General features: G+C 42.5%; 1 protein-coding gene across 9 annotated transcripts in view; it reads left to right on the top strand.

The window, feature by feature from the left end:
• The window catches only part of RNF17 (ring finger protein 17), a 126,767-nt gene that overhangs the window by 26,111 nt on the left and 86,601 nt on the right, over window positions 1-14,055 (top strand). The gene's annotated exons all lie outside the window — the stretch shown is intronic.

Below are 14,055 nucleotides of genomic sequence, written 5' to 3' on the forward strand. Positions count from 1 at the left end.
AACCATCATCACAACCTAATTTTACATTTCCATCCCAAACCCCCACCGCATCCCTCACCCCCGCCCCTGCAACCTGTTTCCTTTGGTAACCATAAGTTTTTCAAAGTCCGTGAGTCAGTTTCTGTTATGCAAATAAGTTCATTGTATCTTTTTTAGATTTGACATATGACTGATACCATATGACATTTGTGTCTGTCTTTCTTCAATTAGCCTGATAATTTCTAGATCCATCGGTGTTGCTGAAAATGCCATTATTTCATTCCTTTTTGTGGCTGAGTAATATTCCATTGTTACATGTACCACATCTTTATCCACTCCTCTGTCAGTGGCCATTTAGATTGTTTCCATGTCTTGGTTGTTGTATATAGTGCTGCAATGAACACTGGAGTATGTGTATCTTTTTGAGTTATGGTCTTCTTTGAATAGATGCCCAGGAGTGGGATTGCTGGATCACATGGTAATTCTATTTTTAGTTTTTTGAAGGCACGCCATACTGTTTTCCATAGTGCTTGCACCAGTATGCATTTCCACCAATAGTGTAAGAGGGTTCCCGTTTCTCTACACCCTCTCCAGCATTTGTTGTTTGTAGACTTTTTCATGATGACCATTCTGGCTGGTGTAAGGTGGTACCTCATAGTAGTTTTGATTTACATTTTGCTAATAATTAGTGATGTTGAACATCTTTTCATGTGTGTTTTGGCTATCTGTATGTCTTCTTTGGAGAACTGTCTGTTTAGATCTTTTGCCCATTTTTTTGATGGGGTTGTTTGTTTTGTTGGTATTAAGCCACAGGAAGTGTTTATATATTTTGGAGATGAGTCCCTTGTCAGTCACTTCATTTGAAAATACTTTCTACAATTCTGTGGGTTTTCTTTTTGGTTTTTTTTGTTGTTGTTGTTGTTGTTTTTAGGTTTTTCTCTGCTATGCAAAAACTTTTCAATTTAATTGGGTCCCATTTGTTTATTTTTCTTTTTATTGTCATTATGAGGTGAATCTGAGAAGATGCTCCTGTGGTTTATGTAAGAGAGTGTTTGGTCTATGTTTTCCTTGAAGAGTTTTATAGTATCTGGTCTTCAGTTTAGGTCTTTAATCCATTTTGAGTTTATATTTGTGTATGATTAGGGAGTGTTGTAATTTCATTCTTTTACACATAGCAGCACTTACTGAAGGGGCTGTCTTTTCTCCATTGTATATTCTTGCCTCCTTTGTCATAGATTAGTTGACTGTAGGTGCGTGGGTTTAATTCTGGGCTTTCTATACTGGTCCACTGATCTATATTTCTGTTTTTGTGCCAATACCATGCTGTTTTGATGGCTGCAGCTTTGTAGTATAATCTGAGGGAAGGGAGTCTGAGTCCTCCAGCTCCATTTTTCTTTCTCAGGATTGCTTTGGCTATTATGGGTCTTTTGTGCTTCCAAACAAACTTTAAAATATTTTGTTCTAGTTTTGTGAAAAATGCCACTGGTAGTTTGATGGGGGTTACATCAGATCTGTCATCTTGACAATATTGATTCTTCCAGTCCACAAACGTATATTTTTCCATATGTGTCATCTTTGATTTCTTTAATGAGCATCTTAAAGTTTTCTGTCTCTTTAGGTTTATTCCTAGGTATTTTATTTGTTCTGATGTGATGGTAAATGGGATTGTTTCCCTAATTTCTCTTTCTGATCTTTTGTTATTAGCATATAGAAATGCATTTGGTTTCTGTGTATTAACTTTGCATCCTGCAACTTTACCAGATCCATTGATGTGTTCTAACAGTTTTCATTATGGCATCTTTAGGATTTTCTAGGTATACTATCACGTCATCTGCAAACAGTGATAGTTTTACTTCTTCCTTTCCAAGGATTGCTTTTTCCTGTTTGTATTCCATGGATTGCTTTTTCCTGTTTGTGTGTGTATCTCTTGTAGATTTTTGGTTTACAGTTACCATGAAGTTTTGATATAGGAGTGTCTCTCTCCACTCCCCACCCATACATACACACACACACACACACACACACACACACAAAATTTTTTTTAAGTTGTTGGTTCCTTAATTGCAAATGCATCTGCAGTATCCCGCATTTGTACCCTCCTCTTCTCACAGTTTCTGGTTTAGGGAATATATTTGCGTGTGGATTATTTGCTACCTTTACTATATGTTTGCCTTTACTGGTGAGCCTTGTCATTTGTAGTACTTTTGTTTCTAGTTGGGGGCCTTTTCTTTTCCACCTAGAGAAGTTCTTTTTTTTCTTTTTTTTTCCCCACTGTACAGCAAGGGGGTCAGGTTATCCTTACATGTATACATTACAATTACAGTTTTTCCCCCACCCTTTCCTCTGTTGCAACATGAGTATCTAGACATAGTTCTCAATGCTATTCAGTAGGATCTCCTTGTAAATCTATTCTAAGTTGTGTCTGATAAGCCCAAGCTCCTCATCCCTCCCACTCCCTCCCCCTCCCATCAGGCAACCACAAGTCTCTTCTCCAAGTCCATGATTTTCTTTTCTGAGGAGATGTTCATTTGTGCTGGATATTAGATTCCAGTTATAAGTGATATCATATGGTATTTGTCTTTGTCTTTCTGGCTCGTTTCACTCAGTATGAGATTCTCTAGTTCCATCCATGTTGCTGCAAATGGCATTATGTCATTCTTTTTTATGGCTGAGTAGTATTCCATTGTGTATATATACCACATCTTCCGAATCCAGTCATCTGTCGATGGACATTTGGATTGTTTCCATGTCCTGGCTATTGTGAATAGGGCTGCAATGAACATACGGGTGCATGTGTGTCTTTTAAGTAGAGTTTTGTCCGGATAGATGCCCAAGAGTGGGATTGCAGGGTCATATGGAAGTTCTATGTATAGATTTCTAAGGTATCTCCAAACTGTTCTCCATAGTGGCTGTACCAGTTTACATTCCCACCAGCAGTGCAGGAGGGTTCCCTTTTCTCCACAGCCCCTCCAGCCCTTGTTATTTGTGGATTTATTAATGATGGCCATTCTGACTGGTGTGAGGTGGTATCTCATGGTAGTTTTGATTTGCATTTCTCTTATAATCAGCGATGTTGAGCATTTTTTCATGTGTTTGTTGGCCATCTGTATATCTTCTTTGGAGAAATGTCTATTCAGGTCTTTTGCCCATTTTTCCATTGATTGATTGGCTTTTTTGCTGTTGGGTTGTATAAGTTGTTTATATATTCTAGAGATTAAGCCCTTGTTGGTTGCATCATTTGAAACTATTTTCTCCCATTCTATAAGTTGTCTTTTTGTTTTCTTTTTGGTTTCCTTTGCTGTGCAAAAGCTTTTCAGTTTGATGAGGTCCCATGGGTTTATTTTTGCTCTAATTTCTATTGCTTTGGGAGACTGACCTGAGAAAATGTTCATGATGTTGATGTCAGAGAGTGTTTTGCCTATGTTTTCTTCTAGGAGTTTGATGGTGTCCTGTCGTATATTTAAGTCTTTCAGCCATTTGGAGTTTATTTTTGTGCATGGTGTGAGGGTGTGTTCTAGTTTCATTGCTTTGCATGCAGCTGTCCAGGTTTCCCAGCAATGCTTGCTGAATAGACTTTCTTTTTCCCATTTTATGTTCTTGCCTCCCTTGTCAAAGATTAATTGACCATAGGTGTCAGGGTTTATTTCTGGATTTTCTATTCTGTTCCATTGATCTGTCTGTCTGTTTTGATACCAGTACCACACTGTTTTGATGACTGTGGCTTTGTAGTATTTCTTGAAGTCTGGGAGAGTGATGCCTCCTGCTTGGTTTTTGTTTCTCAGGATTGCTTTGGCGATTCTGGGTCTTTTGTGGTTCCATATAAATGTTTGGATTGTTTGTTCTAGTTCTGTGAAAAATGTCATGGGTAATTTGATAGGGATTGCATTGAATCTGTAGATTGCTTTGGGTAGGATGGCCATTTTCACAATATTGATTTTTCCAATCCAGGAACATGGAATATCTTTCCATTTCTTTACATCTTCTTTGATTTCTTTGATTAAAGTTTTATAGTTCTCAGCATAAAGGGTCCTTTACCTCTTTGGTCAGGTGTATTCCGAGGTATTTGATTTTGTGAGGTACAATTTTAAAAGGTATCGTATTTTTGTATTCCTTTTCTAATGTTTCATTGCTCGTATACAGAAATGCAACTGACTTCTGAACGTTAATCTTATATCCTGCTACTTTGCTGAATTTATTAATCAGTTCAAGGAGTTTTGGGGTTGAGTCCTTAGGGTTTTCTAGGTATAGTATCATGTCATCTGCATACAGTGACAGTTTGATCTCTTCTCTTCCTATATGGATGGCTTTTATTTCTTTTGTTTGTCTAATTGCTGTGGCCAGGACTTCCAAAACTATGTTGAAGAGCAGTGGTGAGAGTGGGCATCCCTGTCTTGTTCCAGATTTGAGTGAGAAGGCTTTCAGTTTTTCCCCATTGAGGATTATATTTGCTGTGGGTTTATCATAAATGGCTTTGATTATATTCAGGAATGTTCCCTCTATACCCACTTTGGCGAGGGTCTTGATCATGAATGGATGTTGAACTTTGTCAAATGCTTTTTCTGCATCTATTGAGATGATCATATGATTTTTGACTTTTTTTTGTTAATGTGGTATATGATGCTGATTGATTTGCGTATGTTGAACCATCCTTGTGAACCTGGGATGAACCCAACCTGGTCATGGTGTATAATTTTGTTGGTATGTTGTTGGATTCGGTTGGCTAAGATTTTGTTGAGAATTTTTGCATCTATGTTCATCAATGATATTGGGCGATAGTTTTCTTTTTTGGTGGTATCTCTGTCTGGTTTTGGAATGAGGGTGATGGTGGCCTCATAGAATGTCTTTGGGAGTATTCCTTCTTCAACCTTTTGAAAGAGTTTAAGGAGGATGGGCACCAATTCCTCTTTATATGTTTGATAGAATTCACCTGTGAAGCCATCTGGTCCTGGACTTTTATTTGTAGGGAGTGATTTTATGACCTTCAATTTCATTTCTAGTGATTGGTCTGTTCAGTTGGTCTGTTTCTGCTTGATTCAGTTTTGGCAGGCTGTAAGATTCTAGAAAATTGTCCATTTCTTCCAGATTGTCAAACTTGTTGCCGTTTAGTTGTTCATAGTATCCTCTTATGGTTTTTCGTATTTCTGCTGTATCCGTTGTGATTTCTCCTTTTTCATTTATAATTTTGGTTATTTGAGTTCTTTCCTCTTTTTAGTGAGTCTGGCCAGGGGTTTGTCAATTTTGTTCACCTTTTCAAAGAACCAGCTCTTGGTTTTATTAATTTTCTCTATTGTTTTTTGAGTCTCTATTTTATTGATTTCTTCTTTGATCTTTATAATTTCCTTCTGCTGACTTTAGGACTTTTTTGTTCTTCTTTTTCTAATTCGTTTAGGTGGAGGGTTAAGTTGTCAATTTGGGATCTTTCTTCTTTTTTGAGAAAGGCCTGTATTGCTATAAATTTCCCTCTGAGCACTGCTTTCGCAGCATCCCATAGATTTTGAGAGGTTGTGTCTTCATTATCATTTGTTTCAAGGTAGTTTTTAATTTCCTTCTTGATTTCCTCATTGACCCATTGGTTTTTTAGTAGCACGTTGTTTAGTCTCCATGTAGTAGGTTTTTTCTCTTTGCTTTTCCCATGGTTGATTTCTAATTTCATGGCATTGTGGTCAGAGAAGATACTTGAGATAATTTCTACGCTCCTAAATTTATTGAGATTCGCTTTGTGTCCCAATATGTGGCCAATTCTTGAGACTGTTCCATGAGCATTTGAGAAGAATGTGTATTCTGCTTTTTTTGGATGTAGTGTCCTGAAGATATCAATGAAGTCTAACTTTTCTATTGTTTCCTTTAGGATCTCTGTTGCTTTATTGGTTTTCTGTCTAGAGGATCTGTCCATTGATGTGAGTGGGGTACTAAAGTCTCCTACTATGATTGTATTCTCATCAATATCTCCCTTTATGTCTGTTAATATTTGTTGTGTGTATCTGGGTGCTCCTATATTTGGGGCATATATGTTGATGATAGTAACATCCTCTCCTTGGATGGATCCCTTAATCATTAAGTAGTGTCCTTCTTTGTCTTTCTTTATGTCTTTTGTTTTAAAGTCTATTTTGTCTGATATGAGTGTTGCGACTCCTGCTTTTCTGTCATGTCTATTGGCATGAAATATTTTTCCCCACCCTTTCACTTTCAATCTATATGTATCCTTTGTCCTAAGGTGAGTTTCTTGTAGGCAGCATATTGAAGGTTTTTGCCTTTTTATCCACTCAGCCACTCTGTGTCTTTTGATTGGGGCATTCAGCCCATTGACATTTAAGGTGATAATTGATAGATGATTACTTATTGCCATTTGAACCTCGTGTTCCAGTTGATTCTATGGTTCTCCATTCTTCCTTTTTTTTTTTTTTTTTTTTTGGTTGGATGGTCTCCTGTTATTACCTGCTTGAGTGTATTTTTTTTTCATTTTTTGCAAATGCAATATTTGTTTTGGGCTTGTGGTTGCCCTGTTTTTTAAGTATGCTAACCCCTTCCCATAATTGTGTGTTTTAGCCTGATGGTCCTGTAAGTTCAAACACTTCCTTACTATATTAAAATTAAGAAGAGAGACATACAAACAAACAAAAAGGGTTATTTACTTCCTAACATCCCTTGCCCACATTTTATGGTTTTGATGACTCTTTTTTATTTTTTTCTTTTTAATTTAATTTTGTTTGAAGCATGTTCATGATTAAATCTGTATGCTGGCTTATTTGAGTGACTGCTCTCTGATTGCGGTTTCCTCAGTCCTAGTTCTTCCTCTTCTTCTTCTTTTTTTTTTCTTTTCTTTTTTCTTCCCTTTCCTCCCTTTCTTTTTGATTTAGAGAAGCCCTTTCAATATTTCCTTTAACCTGGGTTTTGTGTTGCTGTATTCTTTAAGTTTTTGTTTGTTGGGAAAAATTTTTATTTCCCCTTCTATTTGAAATGATATTCTTGCTGGATAGAGTATTCTAGGTTGCATATTTTTTCCTTTTAGCACTGTAAATATCTCTTGCCATTCCCTCCTGGCCTGTAGTGTTTCTGTAGCTAAATCAGCTGATATTCTTATGGGGGTTCCCTTGTAGGTAACATTGTTTTTCTCTTGCTGCCTTTAGGATCCTCTCTTTATCACTAACTTTTGCCATTTTTATTATGATGTGTCTTGGTGTGGGTCTTTTTGGGTTCAGTTTGTTTGGGGCCCTCTGTTCTTCTTGTATCTTGAACCCAGTATCCTTTAGATTTGGGAAGTTTCCATCGATAATTTCTTCAAATATATTTTCCATTCCCTTATCTTTTTCTACTCCTTCTGGAATTCCTATTATGCGTAGATTGGCCCGCTTTATATTATCCCATAGGTCTCTTATATTGCTTTCCAGTTTTTTGATTCGGTTTTCTGTCTGTTGACCGGATTGAGTCATTTCCACTATTCTATCTTCCATATCACTGATTCATTCTTCTGCATTATTCATTCTGGTTTTTACTGCCCCTAGTTCAGTTTGCATCTCTGCAAATGAATGTTCTAGTTTTTCTTGGCCCCTCCTTATATTTTCTAGTTCCTTTCTGAGGGTATCTGCATTACTGTTCATATCTTCTCTTAATTCCTTCAGTATTTTCACTATTTCTCTTTTGAACTCCAGGTCTGTCTGACTGCAGAGATCTGTTTCATTGTTGACTGTTTTAGGTGAGTTCTCCTGTTGGTTTGACTGGGGGTGGTTTCTCAGCTTCTTCATCTTGCTTGTTGTTTTCTTTATCCTGAGGGAGTTGTACTCTCCGTGATCGGGTAGTGTTTGCCTTGTCACTGCCGTGGAATATTTCCTGAGGGCTGGCGTTGTTGGTCAATCTTTTGTGAGGCAGTGTGGCTTTTCTGGAGTGTTGATGGGGCTAACAGTGTTTCTTTGGAGCAAAGGAGGGCTTCCTGAGGGCAGACAGGACTGGGAGGTCCACACCACGATGGTAGCAGATGTCACTCGGTCAGGCAGAGCTTGCTCTGGTATTTTTAGGCTGTGGGGTTCTTGCAGGGGGTTGGCGGTGTTGGGCAGCTGCTCCTCAGGAGTGCAGCACCCCCTGGGGGCTGGAGCAGCTATCTGGGTCACTGAGAACCTAAGAGGCTCTTCCCTAGGGCAGCCCAACTCAGGACAGCCTGAGAATGTAGGCGGATCTTTTCACAGTCTGGCCGAGCTTGTTGCAGCTTTTCCGGGCTGCAGGGGCTCTTCCAGGGGGCTGGTGGTGCTGAGCAGTTATTTCACGGGAGTGGGGCACCCCCTGGGGGCTTGGGTGGGTAGCAGGGCCGTTGGAGACCCAAGAGGCTCCTCCCCGGGGCAACCCGACTCAGAAAAACCGTCCGAGAATTAGGCCGATCTATTCACAGCCTGGCTAAGCTTGTTCTAGCTTTTCTGGGCTGCAGGCCTTTTCTCAGGGGCTGGTGGTGTTTGGTGCTGCTCTGCGGAAGTGTAGCCCCTCCAAAGGGTAAGCAGGCCTGTGCAGGGACAGCCCCTGCGGTGGTAGGCTTCAGGCAATTGTTGAGGCCAGCCCTCCTGGATGGCAGGCAGCCCCAGGTCCGGTGAGAGCGTAGGGGGTGGCGGGGGTGGGGGGAGGGGATGCTGGGAAGCACAGCTTTCAGCTAGCTAGCGGGCCTGTAAGCTTGCTGTGGCGTGGGGGGTATTCTATGGGGACCCACCCCTTCTTCTCTCCCCTCCCTAGCACAGGTGCAGACCAGGCTCTTCTCCCAGGTTCCCTCTGATGGGGCTTTCCACTTCTCCGCTCCTAGAGTATTGTTCCCTTCCTCTGCGACAGCTTTGTTTTCTAGTCTCCCAGGCAGTCTCTGCCCCGTCAAATGGTCTCTAGACCTCCCAAGCAGTTTCCGCTCCGCCCTGCCCCCCCAGCCCGGGGACCAACCTCTGGGGCCGAGGTCTCGGTGCCCAGCCCCCACCCAGGCGGCATCCCCCAGCCCTTTCTCGGGGACTAACCTTCGGAGGCGAGGTCTCGGTGCCCAGCCCCCACCCAGGCATCCCCCGGCCCTTTCTCGAGGACTAACCTTCGGAGGAGAGGTCTCGGTGCCCAGCCCCCACCCAGGCGTCTCAATTTTTGGTGACTGTGCCCGTAGTTCAGATGGTCCGTTGGGTTCTTGATCGGCTTTTCCATACTCCAACTTACTGCTACACTCTTCTCTGCATCTGGAGATTCCTCCGGTTCGTTTGATCTTTCCCCCAGTAGGTGACTTTCCAGGGTGCGGGATCCCTTTCTCCTCCGCAGTTCCCTTTCCGGAGCGCCCGTCCCGCTCGGATTCACCTTCTCTCACTCTCCTCTTTTCTCCCATTCTGCCCAATAATGTCACGAACTTCTTGCCGTTATTGTAGTTTAGGTTCCTCTGCCAGCGATTGGTTGCTGTTCTGTGCGAGTCATTTATTCTGTAGATGTGCTTTTTTTGTTGTGTTTGTGGGAGAGGGCAAGCGTGTCCCCCTACTCCTCCGCCATCTTGTCCTCTCTCTCCTCGAAGTTCTTTTGGTATTTGTTGTAGAGCTGGTTTAGTGTTGCTAAATTCTCTTAGCTTTTGCTTGTTTATAAAGCTTTTGATTTCTCCTTCCAATCTGAATGAGAGCCTTGCTGGGTAGAGTACTCTTGGTTGTAGGTTTTTTCATCACTTCAGGTATACTGTGCTGCGCCCTTCTCGCTTACTGAATTTCTGCTGAAAAATCAGCGAGTAACCTTGTCCAGGTTCCCTTATATGTTACTTGTTTTTTTTTCCCTGGCTGCTTTCATTGTTTTCTCTGTCTTTAGTTTTGGTCAGTTTGGTTAATAAGTATCTTGGGTTTATTGTATATGGTTCTCGTTGTACCTCCTGGATTTCAGTAAATGATTCCTTTCCCATGTTAGGGAAGTTTTTAGCTATCATCTCTTCAGACATTTTCTCTGGCCCTTTCTCTGTCTCTCCTCCTTCTGGCACGCCTTATAATATGGACGTTGGTGTGTTTAAAGTTGTCCCAGAGTTCTCTGAGTCTTTCTTCATTTCTTTCCAATCTTTTTTCTCTGTTCTGCGTCAGTGATTTTCTCCAGTCTGTCTTCCACCTCACTTATTCATTATTCTGCCTTCCATATTCTGCTGTTGGTTCCTTCTAGTGGATTTTTTATTTTTTATTTTTTGTCTTTTTGCCTTTTCTAGGGCTGCTCCCATGGCATATGGAGGTTCCCAGGCTAGGGGTCTAATTGGAGATGGCAGGAGGGGTGATTATGAGATATTGGCAACCGTGTACCCACTGGGTGGGTGGCCCAGACTGGAAAGTAACTATATCACAGAGGCTCACCCAAAGGAGCGAGTTCCGAGCCCCACACCAGGTTCCCACACCAGGGGGTCTGGCACTGGGAGGAGGAGCTGCTGAAGCATTTAGCGTTACGAGCCAGTGGGGCCTGTGTGCAGGAGCTCCATGGGACTGGGGGGAGCAGACTCCCCTCTTTGTTGTTGTTGTCTTTTTAGGGCCACACCCACAGGATGTGGAGGTCCCCAGGTTACGGTTGAATTGAGGCTGTGGCTGCTGGCCTCCACCACAGTCGCAGCAGTGCCCAGATCTCGTCCATGTCTGCGCTACACCGTAGCTTATGGTTAAGAACCTTAACCCACTGAGCACAGCCAAGCTGCATCCTTATGGGTCCTAATTGGGTTCCTTTCCACGGCGCCACAAGGGGAACTCCAGAGACCCCCATTCTTAAAAGGCGCGCACAGACTTTGACATGCACTGGGTCCCAGGGCAAAGCAGAGGCTCCATAGGAATCTGGGTCAGACATGACTGCAGTTCTTGGAGGACCTCCTGGGAAACCAGGGGGTGACTGTGGCTCATTGTGGGGAAAGGACATTGGGGGCAAAGGTCTCAGCAATAATCATCAGCATGTGCTCCTTTAGAGGTGGCCGTTCTGGAAAAACCTGGCTCCACCCATGAGGGCTGAGAAGCCCCAAGGCCACACAACAAACCGGGTGGGAACCCAGCCCCACTCTCAGCAAACAGGCTGCCTAAAGACCCCCACAATCACGGAGCCACCTCTAATCACACCCAGAGACAAAGCCCCACCAGACAGAGGGATAAGAATCAGCTCCACCTTCCAGTAGGCAGACACCAGTCCCTCCCAACAGGAAGCCTGCAGCAAAAGCCCCCGTACCAACTACAGCCACAAAAGGGGCAGACTTCAGAAGCAAGAGAGGCTAAAACCCTATTGTCTGCAAAAAGGAGACCATGCCAAAAATCTACACAAAATGAAAAGGCAGAGATTTATGACTCAAATGAAGGAACAAGGAAAAAAACCCAGAAAAATAGCTGAGTGACCTGGAGATTACCAACCTCCATAAAAAAGACTTTAGACTATTGATAGTAAAGATGATTCAAGATCTTGGAAATAAACTGGAGACAAAGAATGATAAATTACAATGAATACTGAACAAAATAGAAAATTTAAAGATTAAGCAAGCAGAGATGCAAAATACAATAACTGTAATAAAAAAAATAAACTAAGGAGTTCCCGTCGTGGCGCAGTGGTTAACGAGTCTGACTAGAAACCATGATGTTGCAGGTTCAATCCCTGGCCTTGCTCAGTGGGTTAAGGATCCAGCGTTGCCGTGAGCTGTGGTGTAGGTTGCAGATGTGGCTTGGATCCCGGGTTGCTGTGGCTGTGGTGTAGGCCGGTGGCTACAACTCTGATGAGACCCCTAGCCTGGGAATCTCCATATGCCACAGGAGCAGCCCCTAGAAAAGGCCAAAAAAAAAAAAAAACAAACAAACAAAAAAAGAAATCTTGCCAAGCTTACAGATGCAGAGAACAGATTGGTGGTTGCCAGAGGTAAGGAATGAGGGAGCTGGTGAAATCTGTAAGAAAGGCAGAAGGTACAAACTTCCAGGTATAGAGTAAGTCATGAGGCTGTAATGCACAGCAAGGTGACGATAGTTGATGTTGCCGTGTTGCGTGTTGGAGAGTTACTAAGAGTAGATCTTGAAAGTCCTCGTCACAGAGCAAGTTCTGTAACCGTGTATGGTGATGGATGTTAACTAACCAGACTTACTATAGTGATCATTTTGCAGTATATGCAGATAACAATTCATAATGTTGTATACCTGAAACTAACAATGTTATATGTAAATAAACCTCAATTTTTTTTTTGTCTTTTTGCCGTTTCTTGGGCCGCTCCCATGGCATATGGAGGTTCCCAGGCTAGGGGTCCAATCGGAGTTGTATCCGCCAGCCTACGCCAGAGCCACAGCAATGCCGGATCTAAGCCACCTCTGCAACCTACGCCACAGCTCATGGCAACGCCAGATCCTTAACCCCCTGAGTGAGGCCAGTGATCAAACCCACAACCTCATGGTTCCTAGTCGGATTCGTTAACCACTGAGGCACAAGGGAACTCCGATAAACCTCAATTTTTAAAAATAAGAATTTTTAAACTACAGAATTAGCAGGTTAAGAATCTGTTGTTGTCAGTGCTATGGCTGAGGTTGCTGCTGGGGCCTGTGTTTGAATCCTGGCCCCAGAATTTCCACATGCTGGAGGCATAGCCCGCCAAAATTAAATTTTTTGAAAAAAGCATCAACTCTCCCAGTCCTTGCAGACTGTTTACCCATGCGGTTGAGTCTTCGGGTCAACCTCAGTGAAGGCTTAAGTTATTCTCAGGTATCTTCTGTACATGCATCTTGCTTGGGTCTGAGTGTGGCTTTTTCTTATTCCTTTGTATTCACAGCGGCTTTAAAATATTTTAATTTCCAAAGCACCTCACCCCAGCTTTTCCTGTGAGCTTCACTGGGTTGTTGCCTGCCTTCATCTGTACTCTCCTGCTAGAGCATCCTCAGCCATTAGTCTATCTGCAGGCTTCCCGAGTTGTCCTGGTTCCTCTCGCTGCTTTAGTTCCACATTAGTTGAAACAGTTCTTCAGGCAGCCTCTAGACAAGTTAGGAGTCGCAGATAAGGTCTGCTGTGCTCCCCTGGTTTGGAGGGAGGGAACTAGGGACTGTGCTGCTGCCTCCAGACCAAGACTCCCGTGCTGAGGAGGAGGGTCTGGTCAGGAACAGGTGAAAACACCAGTTTCCTACTAACTTGAATGTATATTTTTCTCCATTGCCTATTTGCTCGGTTGCTGTATACCTTTTCCCATCCTCCAGAGTCCTACAAGATTGTTTTAAACAGTTGTTGGCTGTTGTTTGACATTTGTGGTGGGGAATGAAGGCTTAGCGTTTCTTGGTCATTTCACTGATGCCACTCGATGGGAATGGTTATTTTGGGAATCATACTGGAAGTTTTCAAAATGATCATCTGTCCTCTAAAGAAATGATTTTCAGGGAGTTCCCATTGTGGTGCAGCAGAAACAAACCTGACTGGTATCCATGAGGATTCTAGGCCTTGCTCAGTGGTTCAAGGATCCTGCGTTGCTGTGAGCTGTGGTGTAGGTCACAGACGTGGCTCACATCCAGCATTGCTGTGGCCGTGGTGTACTCCAGCAGCTGTAGCTCCAATTAGACCCCTAGCCTGGGAACTTCCATATTCTGGCGGTGCAGCCCTAAAAAATGATTTTCAGGAGTCTCTTGCTGGCTTTGCAGTTAAGGATCTGGGATCACTGCTATGAGCCAGGTTCGATCCCTGGCCTGAGAACTTGTGCATGCTATGGGCACAGCACCCCCCCCCCAAAAAAAAGAGAAATGATATTTAGAGTATATGTCTGATTACTGAAAGTTGTTTGGAATACTTCACCTTCGGAGCCTGGATCACATTCTTAGTACTCTTCAGTGTGGCAAACTCTCCTTTTTTGAGGCCAGATTTGATTTTGATAAAGTCATTTTATTCACTTATTTGATGAATAAAATGAGCAAGTTTGACACAACAGTTTTTGGCACAGAATATCTTCATTGCTCTAATAAAGTAATTCCACTGTAGGCCCAGAAGAACTGAGTAATGAGGTAGGAGTAATGAAGCAATAACTCTAAGCTTTATGAGTGATGACTTTGAAGATGATAATTAGTCGATACCTAAGTTTGAGTTTGGCAAAGTCTATTTTTAAAATCTCATTTTTAGTTTGGGTACTATGTATCTGCT

The sequence above is a fragment of the Sus scrofa genome, chromosome 11, assembly GCF_054392235.1.
Source record: "Sus scrofa isolate SSC_HxYL_T2T_F1_AM1 chromosome 11, Sscrofa_HxYL_maternal_Yorkshire_Landrace_v2.0, whole genome shotgun sequence".
Lineage (NCBI taxonomy): Eukaryota > Metazoa > Chordata > Mammalia > Artiodactyla > Suidae > Sus > Sus scrofa.